This window comes from Amia ocellicauda, chromosome 18 (genome assembly GCF_036373705.1).
Source record: "Amia ocellicauda isolate fAmiCal2 chromosome 18, fAmiCal2.hap1, whole genome shotgun sequence".
NCBI lineage: Eukaryota > Metazoa > Chordata > Actinopteri > Amiiformes > Amiidae > Amia > Amia ocellicauda.
In genome coordinates, this window is record NC_089867.1 from 4476990 (window position 1) to 4487804 (window position 10815).

Consider the following 10815-nt stretch of genomic DNA (forward strand, 5'->3'; position numbering starts at 1 on the left):
TCCCTGCAGATGTTATGACTTTGACTATTTATTGTAACTTATATGGCAATTACTGTTCCCTATAATAAGTTAATAGGAAATTAGTTTTTAAGTGAAACGTTAACTTCCATCCAATTAGCGTAAGACATTTAACAAAATTAAACCTATCCTTCTAGAAAACATACCCACACAACATTCTGTTATCGAATTACCTGTTGCTGCATTCATGCCACAACTGACTGAAGCACTTGCAGTTTGGTCTTTATATTACTATATAGTTCCAGTTTTATAGACATGAATGAGAATTAGTTGCCAGATACTTGGGTGTCATTGTTGTATTTTATTATGCTGTTTTTCTTATTTTATTGTACAAACCGTATGCTCAATTAACAAGGATCATCCCCCCCCTTTGGCCTCTTTTAAATTAATTTTCTTATACTGTATGACTTTGTACTGATGCCTATTTATTCATCCCCAGCTGAATATATTTCACTTGGTCTGCAAAATTGCTTTAATGAGGTTGTTTATATAGATATATATGAAAACCATCCCCAACCTAGGCGTTAGTGTGATGCAGTGTAATGAAACCTACTGAAAGAAAGTTACAACAAAGGTTTATTCATATTTAATACCCCTCTCCCCCAACCTAGCATTCGTCAGATTGCAGCCAATTGCACAACATCATTTCTGACATTTTAAGTGATCAATAACTCTCTCTAATAGATACATAAAAAATGTTGTAGCAATCTCTTGCTTAAAACTAATCTAAAACTGGAATAACTGCTAAAAGCCTAATCAAGAAGTATACTTCAGCATGATAATTACCTGCTATTATTTTCATTACTGAAACTATTGGAGTACTGTAATAAAGTCACTTGTATAATTAAATGAGCCATGAGTGACAAAATACATAGAGGGAGAAAAAAAAATCACAAACAATCAATCAATCAATCAATTTCCATAAAAATAACCATAAATTGACAATGAGTCTGCATTTGGCAGGTTTTATTTTGAAGTTGTGATGAAATACAAATTTAATCATTTTGGTATAGTTATAGCTGTGTGAAAGTCTTAAGAATACAGGAGCATAATGGCAAGGAGGAGGTTATTCTGGTCATTTTAGTTCAGTTATGTAGCTTATTGATCCAGTGGTCCCTGGAACTGTACTCCATGTATTGATTATGACTGCTGCTCCTTTGTACTTTTTGTTTTAGACATGATGTACCAAGAAGATATAGGCTCTGAACTTTTCAGGTACAAAAATGAATATTACACAGTAAAAAGCTACTTTGTTTTGCGAAATATCAGAAATATTTTCTATTTACAGCTAAAACTCGGAAGGATAAAATGATCTTAAACAGATGTTTATACAACCACAGTAGTTCTTTACTAGTAGAACAGGACTCAGTCCTTTCCCTAAACTTTAATGGGTGGTTTCCCAGACAGAGTTTAAATTAAATCGTGACTATTTATTTTTTATTATTTGTATTTCTTGGCAGACCCCCTTATACGGGGTGACTTGCAACATAAGGCTAATTATACTTAATTAATTCTAATTAATCCAGACTTAAAAATTGCTTTCTGAGCCATTTGAGATTTTGAGATTGAGATTAATTAGGTCTAGACTAGGGAGTCGCAGACTGAGGTAAGTAAGGACTAACCAGCTACTCTTTGCGAAGTCTGATTAGATTAATGATGTGCACTTAGTGCTGACCTGAGGATGCTTCAAAAACCAGGGATGGAACCCTAAGAAACATAAGCATTGTGTGGAATTGGAGTAAATCACCCAACCAAACAATGGACAAAGGTAAAAGAAAACATTCAAAGAAATTCAATGACTTCAATGAAAAAAAACCTATTGAAGCAAATTGTGTCAAACCACCAAATTATTGAGAAAAATCGGCATGATTCATCAACAGAAAACAAGAAAAAGAATTCCTGGACTACCATTTGTAATGAATTCAATGTAATGAAAAAGTAAGTATAAGGACACTCCAGCAACTTCAAGTAAGATACTGTATTTGTTGTTGGCCCACTTTTACAAATCAGTCACTTTGAATGCTTGTTTTCTTGTGTAACACAACACAGTGGGACCTAAATATATTTGTGACCCAGAAATGTAATGAACAATATCACACACAATGATGAATATCATTTTTAAATTGTCTTGTACTAAGATCCTGTGGAAAACCATAAAAATATGCTTAAAGAAGACAAATGCTGTTGCTCGTAGGGAGTGTTTCAAGACTTGTGGTGGACCCCCAGTAAGACGAGAGACATGACCTGGGGGACTTGTTGATTGTGATCATTGATAGCCAGCAACCCCTGGAAGGTATCCCTGATGATGATCATTTGGACAGTTCAGATGGGGCACCGTTCCAATCCTCATTTGGTAGGACATATTAATTCAACATGTGCCATCCTCAGACTGCCATCCTCGTGTAATGTTGTCAGTCATCTCTTTTGCACTCCCATAACAAAAAATATGTAATGAACTCAACTCATGAAGAAATATTGTTCTGTAATGCAGCAATACAATATTTTTCAGATGATCACCAGATCGTGGAGGGCCTGAGACAGGCCCTTCTGTCTGGTCTTGGTGGTGCTCTTTCATCATCATTGAAATAGTCAAGGTAATCCATTTTCCTCTAGTGCCAAGGTCAACCTGGAGGCCAACATCAATTAATCTGAAGTTACACCTGCCTCTGGCCAGGTTTAATGTAAGCCCTCACTTATATCTAGACTAGCTCTAATCCTCCTTATGGAAATCAGACTTTTTAAATCATGACTAGGGCAAGTCTGAGACTATTTTAAGCCATGTCTGAGAAATGCTATTTCAGTTAGTCCAGTTTAAATGTGCAATTTAGTCTAAGATTAGTCTTAATTGGTGTCCGGGAAACCGCCCCTAACAGTTAATAGAAGACCCCTAATTCCTCTGCAGGTAATTCCACCTCTTTTTCAATGTAGTTAATTTAAATTAACAACACATAGATTCATTCCATGGGGATTAGTGTATCATGCTACCATCCTATTGACTTTGGTATTATAAACCTTTGAGCCAAAATGGCACCCTATACCATTTGTTGTTTTGACCCTCAAAATTGAGCTTGTGCAAACATTTGCTCGAGCTCTGGCAAGTATCCTGTCAATTATCATTTTTCATATATTTTCAACAAGTTTTAGACAACAATACGTAACCACAGAAATGTGTATATTTTTCCTGTGACATATTTCGCCAATAACGAGAGGGAATGAATGTCCTTTCCTTTCACAAAAGGCTGTGTCCTTCACATAACCAACGACACACTTCTCCTTTGGGTTTCACTGGATCATTTTATATTGTCATTACAGCCAACAAATCAAAGAGAGCTTTATATAAATCAGCTCAATTAATGTGAGGAGCTACTCCAGCACTTGCAGACAAGTGCTTTTTAACTTCCACCCTTCCAAAGAAAATCCTTTTGCATAACTTAAAGCCGTTTTAATAATATTGAAAGATTGATTAAATTCTGATATCTCAAACTAAATTAGAGCCAGAAATCGCAGAGGGATGGCTTCTGTTACCTCAAGCATCGTTGCTGCCTTATCTAAGATGCCAAAGAATATTTGATCATATCCCTTGTGATAATTTTCATTTATTTTTTTATTTTTTATTATGCCAGTACTGCAGTTTTTTAACAAAAGTGAAATGTTTCAGATATTCCACACAGCACTGATCCTATACATTTAATATAGTTAAACTTACTTGGAATGTGAGCATGACGTATTTTGTGATTTATTAATAAAAATCTAAAGTAACAACCTTTTCATATGCAACCATACTTAATATTGCATACAAATACAGGAAGTAACATACCTTGTTTTAATGTTAAACACTTTTTACACATATTTACATTTCTAAATAAATCTACATTGAGATGCTGCTATTTTATTCTTTGAGGGAGGCTACAGTATATAAACAAAACAAAAACAAAAATCAATTATCTACTGAAAGGGCCATTTACTTTTAGCCCAAACTGCATCAAAATCATCAAAGGCATGCTTCCTGTCTGTATAATTAGCTCTTCAGTTATCTTCACCAAAGGCAATCTTTCTACAGTGCAAGTATGGTTAAAAAGTCTTATTTTCCAATGTGTCAAATAATCCTCTTGGGGGGGAAAAATCAGCAGTCTCACCTCATTTAACTTCGGGTACGTTTTTTTTTTTTTTTTTTGACAAATGCACAGTTTGCCTGAAAACAGCGAGAAAGTAAAACATTGGAACATTTAAAAGATAATTTTTTCCCTTTGATTTCAAGTTTTGCCGTTGGGAATCGACCAAAAAAAAATTAAGCTTTTTGCTGTTAAATGTAAGGTTAGCTTACAGAAAATATTGAATTGTAATTTATCTTTCTTAGACCATTTATTGTTGATTGGAGTTGTGTGGTTATTGCAGGGCAGCTACATATTGCATGTGTGGTAAGTTTCAGCCTTAATGTCTTGCACTTTCTTGATGCATCACTTAAAACTCTCCAACAGTGTCTGTAGCTCCCAGAGGATCCACTCAGACCTGACCCTTATCCTAACCCTAAACATTATATTGGTTTTGTGTCAAATATTTAATCTTAAGTGAAATAGAAAATTAATGGATGCTTTGCAATAAAAAAAAAAAGACAAAAACAATGTCTGTCTCCAAAGTTATTACTTGGCACAGTGGGTGACTAAATCCCCACTTAATGGAACTTGTGGAACTGTGTATTGTCTTCCTCCCAAAATACAAAAAAATCAAAATAATTACCCACTGTCATGTCTGCTAAAGCTAATTCTCCAAAATCCTAAGGAGTGTTTATCTTTCCTCCAAATGTCTGACCCAGTACACTGTGGAACTGATTTTCCCTACACACAAACTGCCCATTCCATTCATATACACTCACCTAAAGGATTATTAGGAACACCATACTAATACTGTGTTTCACCCCCTTTTGCCTTCAGAACTGCCTTAATTCTACGTGGCATTGATTCAACAAGGTGCTGAAAGCATTCTTTAGAAATGTTGACCCATATTGATAGGATAGCATCTTGCAGTTGATAGAGATTTGTGGGATGCACATCCAGGGCACGAAGCTCCCGTTCCACCACATCCCAAAGATGCTCTATTGGGTTGAGATCTGGTGACTGTGGGGGCCAGTTTAGTACAGTGTCATGTTCAAGAAACCAATTTGAAATGATTTGACCTTTGTGACATGGTGCATTATCCTGCTGGAAGTAGCCATCAGAGGATGGGCACATGGTGGTCATGAAGGGCTGGACATGGTCAGAAACAATGCTCAGGTAGGCCGTGGCATTTAAACGATGCCCAATTGGCACTAAGGGGCCTAAAGTGTGCCAAGAAAACATCCCCCACACCATTACACCACCACCACCAGCCTGCACAGTGGTAACAAGGCATGATGGATCCATGTTCTCATTCTGTTTATGCCAAATTCTGACTCTACCATCTGAATGTCTCAACAGAAATCGAGACTCATCAGACCAGGCAACATTTTTCCAGTCTTCAACTGTCCAATTTTGGTGAGCTTGTGCAAATTGTAGCCTCTTTTTCCTATTTGTAGGGGAGATGAGTGGTACCCGGTGGGGTCTTCTGCTGTTGTAGCCCATCCGCCTCAAGGTTGTACGTGTTGTGGCTTCACAAATGCTTTGCTGCATACCTCAGTTGTAACGAGTGGTTATTTCAGTCAAAGTTGCTCTTCTATCAGCTTGAATCAGTCGGCCCATTCTCCTCTGACCTCTAGCATCAACAAGGCATTTTCGCCCACAGGACTGCCGCATACTGGATGTTTTTCCCTTTTCACACCATTCTTTGTAAACCCTAGAAATGGTTGTGCGTGAAAATCCCAGTAACTGAGCAGATTGTGAAATACTCAGACCGGCCCGTCTGGCACCAACAACCATGCCACGCTCAAAATTGCTTAAATCACCTTTCTTTCCCATTCAGACATTCAGTTTGGAGTTCAGGAGATTGTCTTGACCAGGACCACACCCCTAAATGCATTGAAGCAACTGCCATGTGATTGGTTGGTTAGATAATTGCATTAATGAGAAATTGAACAGGTGTTCCTAATAATCCTTTAGGTGAGTGTATGTCTATAGCAGTGTTTAATCAAACTCAAACTCTCCAGCCACTTACAAATTACATTGTATTAGTGACAATCATTCAACAGAAAATGTTTCTTTCATTTAATCAGGATAGTTTACCAAACTTAATTTTTACATTAAATATGATAAGTGAAATATTGAATATATATATACATATATAAATATGTATGTATTATAGTTAAATATCTTGTGCACTGAATAAGTATATTCAGGTGATATTGCACTCAAGATATTTAAAAATAAATGCCAAACCAATATATATTTTTTATTCAATCATGCATTAGAGATTTATCTGGATTACACAGCCTGGTATTAAAATCACATACAATAACTGCATTTTTTCCACATTTTGTTGTATGTACCATGTACATTATGGAAAGTATATAGAAAGCAATTTAAAAAATAAATAAAAATCTGAGCAATAGTATAGCAACGTTTTTTATTTTTCTCTGACAATATAAAGTATCCAGTTGGGTGTCATTTAGGCTTTGGATGAATTTTTCAACCCACAGATGGTTGCACATAAAAAGAAAAACACTAAACATGTCTGGCATTCTTCAAACTGGAGAAGCTAGGCTGTTGGTCATATTTTAATTTGAGGGTTATCAACAAGATCATGGAAGTCACACGTGTTAGATGTCTACAGATCTTAGCTAGAGGTATTGAAATCACTCTGACATTGTAAGTGATTGATGGTGTTGACAACATTTAACATCCAGATTGGAGTCAAAGAATGAGGATTAACAGCACAGGGCAGTGAAGGCAAAATAATGATTTCCTATTCCATTGTGGGGAATTATGTTACCTTAATAGAGGACTACAACTTAAACAAGTTTTACCTGTACTTTGCTCATTAATCTTGACATGTTACAGCAAGAACTCCAATCTTTGGTGCTTAAATTTGGAAATATACAAGTTTGCTAGTTCTTCCTGCACTCCTAAATATGAAGTGATCAGCTTTGTTCTGACAAGCTGACTTGGTTGTGGATTTTCCACAAGCATTATCTAATAATTCAGTTTCAATAGCAGTCTTGCTACTACTATACTTTATTGCTCAGTACTTGCCACACATTCATAGTTTCATTCCTGGTAACCATGACACATTGTTGTCCCTTCTTCAGTGTGTCTCTTCAAGACATTGAATTGAGTAGTAATCCTCAACTCGCAAATGGGCAATTATGTAACATTTTCTAAGTGAGAACCCCCTCCATAGTCGCAGACATGACTGTTAATGTGGGTCCCACTGCGGGCCCATATTTTTGGTCAGAAAGTTTGCAGATGGTTCTGGGTAATTGCTTGCTGATGCTCATTAATGGTAGTGCTGGTGGTAGCAGGCCTTTCAAGCTCTTGAAGCTGGAGACTTTTAAGAAGTTCATAAGGGTTGGAGAGTCTCCCAGAGTCACAAACATGGACGCTCTGGTTGTGTCCCCATCTGGTGGAAGTGATGATGAGAATGATACGACTATGTTGCTAATGGTGGACCCTACAATGTCATGGCAAAAAAAAGATGTAAGTAACAACAGAAACAAAATTGTGGGACTCACTTCTGTAACGGTTTAAATTGCCTATCCTCATTGCATGGCTCTAATATATGACTGTGACAGGATAGCAAGGAATGGAGGCTCAGAGTCAGACCACAGGTAAACAAAAACATTACTTTTATTAAATAAACAGGCATGAGGGCCAAACAAAAGGTACATAAAACTCAAACAATAATACACAGGATGGACCTGGGCTTCACTGAGTAAAAAGCACAAGCATATACGCACACAAACCTTGCTTGCTCCCCAAGCTCTTGCTTTTAATGTGAGGCTGAGGCCTCCTTTTATAGCAGGTGGCTGGGGTTCATTAATCAATGAGTGTCAATCAACCCCGACCACCTGCAGTCCATGAGCAGGCAGGAAGGGACCATTAACCCCCTCCCTGCCACAATGACATCATTGTATTGGGACATGGTGATGGTTCAACCAAAACAAATACACTATGTTTAAGATCTTTATCTATAAGTTCAAATAAATGCGAATGTGCATGTACACCCCTACATAAGTGACAATGAAACGCTTACATACCCACTGAACTGGGTCCAATGAACTGGAATATATATTTTTTCTAGGCTGTGTAACTCTCAAAAGCTTTTGTTGATAAATCTGTATATTCATTAAAAATACACATTAAGCTAAATTCATTACATGTTAAAGTGTGTGTGTGTGTGTGTGTGTGTGTGTGTGTGTGTGTGTGTGTGTGTGTGTGTGTTGACAAATTTATTGTACTCCTTGTTCTTTTTAAACTTTAAGTTCACTTTTGGGGAATTGTGAAGAATTGCCTGCGTCTCCCTACTGACTTAACAACTACCCCATAATTAAAGAATAACAAGTATTAAATGTTCAATCTGCTAATGACTGTGCATTTGTCTGCAGTGCAGTATTTTGATGTCAACTGTGGTTCTGTGACATTCAGGCAGTCCGTTAAACTCATAAGTAATTACAGCATATCTTCACAAGTACCTAATTATTGGGGTGTGCAGAAACCCATTTAATCTTCTGTGATATTTCACATCTGCTGCCGGGGTCATTTCTAATATCTCCCCTTTGACTCACTAACTCTATTTTAAACTTTATTTAATTGTTTAACAGCAGCAGAGGTAGTGCTGTGTTTTGGAAAGGAGAAATACATCTGATGCTGCCAAGTTAATTGAATGTAAGAGCTACTGTTCCAATCCAAAGTGCTTAAAATTATTCAGTTCCTATTCGTGTAGTTTGAGAGAGTAACGTGAAGGCCATAAGGACACATGTTCAAGACGTGCATAGCAACACATAACAGTTTAGTGAATCTAGCCCCAATGGTCCCCCTTCCCTGAAAGGCTCAGCAATAATTGAACGCCTTAACTAGGTGTCTGAAATTGTTAAAGCAAACACTGTTTCTTCTGCCTAAGCCTGCTTTGTCCAGGGTTTATTTCCCTGCACAGACAAACTGCAAAGCATTACACACTGGAAGAAGCAAGTTCATAAAAATCAATATATAAAAATAACTTTTACAGGGAATTCTTCAGATGAAAATGCATGCCTCTTCTGAATACTAGTGGAAAATAACTATGTATAATATAAGGTATTATATGCAAGGGTTGTTTGTTGTCTGTTATTTGTCAGGAATGGAACAGTGGAATTTAAAATATTCCTGTTGCCCAAATCCTATTTATCAGTTGGGTATGGTATGAAATGATATAGAATGCTTCAAGGAAAAAACTGTCGGCTCAGGTTGCAAAGAAAACAGTCACTTTGATTTGTATTAATTCGGTGATATTCCACACAGTAAAGCAATTACACTGCCATTACCTTTGGTGATGTTATGCAAATCAAGCAACCTTACTAGACAAAATTATCCCAAGGCCATAAATGATGGATATTTTCTTTCTGAAAAATACTATTTTCCTAGTGCTTTTCAAATTAGATTTGGTCGCATTTTACTTTTTTCAAATCTAAATGTTAATGTCTCTGGAATGTTTTTCATATTTTATTAATTTACAACATGAGCAAATAATTGAATTCAAATGAATTGACATGCTGAATATTGGACACCTTTAAAAGTGTTATAATCAAGTTTAAGTCTATCAATTCAAATTTCTTAGCATTTCTTAGAATCTCCCATAGGTGTTCATTGGGTTAAGATCTGGTGACTGCGAAGGCCATATCATATGAATCACATCATTTCATCTTCATCAAACCATTCAGTGACCCCTCGTGCCTTGTGGATGGGGGCATTGTCATCCTGGAAGAGACCACTCCCATCAGGATAGAAATGTTGCACCTGGGGTTCCCCATATTTGCAGGCATTACACAGAGACTACAATTCTTGGCAATCTATGAAGCAACCACCAGATCAGCAACATTATTTGGTGGTGGTTGATGTATACGTCTTCCTAGCACATTCTGCAGTTGATCGTATGGGTATGATCTGGTATCTTAGAGGGCCAGTACCTGGCTTCTCTCTCAGACTGAGACGTAAAGTGGGAACAAGCATTGAAAGACTAAGTCATCATGTTGAAACCATAGAAGGAGCAGAGGTTTAAAATTGTGTCAATATGTCAGCGTCACTGTATGTAAGATTACCATAAACAACAGCTGCTGAAACTGGTATTAATTGGACTCCTACACAGTTTGATTCTTATGTTGTTCTTCTGCGGCGACCTCCACAAATCTTTCACAGTCTGTCCTCCTGTTTTATAACCTTCATATGGATTTTGTAGAAGTGACACATCCCATGCAAAAGATGTGTTAAAACCACTCTTTGTATGACATTCTTGATGCTAATCTGTAGGGTTTTCAGTGGGTTTTCAGAACTATCTCACATGTTAAGAGTTAATATACTATATAACTCATAATAATAGTAATATAGCCACTACTGTACAAAGTTCTGAGCAATTATATAAGTGAAAATTAGTTTCTAAATACATTCTATCAATAGGAACATGATGCCTTTTATGTTAATGTATCAGGCTTCACATGAATTCCAAAAGCATCTGTATAATAGACACATTAGATTTGAATGCCTCTGGCTCTGAACATGTCAGCTAATTTCTTTATTTTACATTTCCAAAAATGCATTTAATCTTTTTTTAATCTGCAGACTTGAGCTTTAAAACTATCCATCCATATTATGACAGTTATAACCTCTGGAAAAATCCCTTCATTTTTTAATCAGTTTC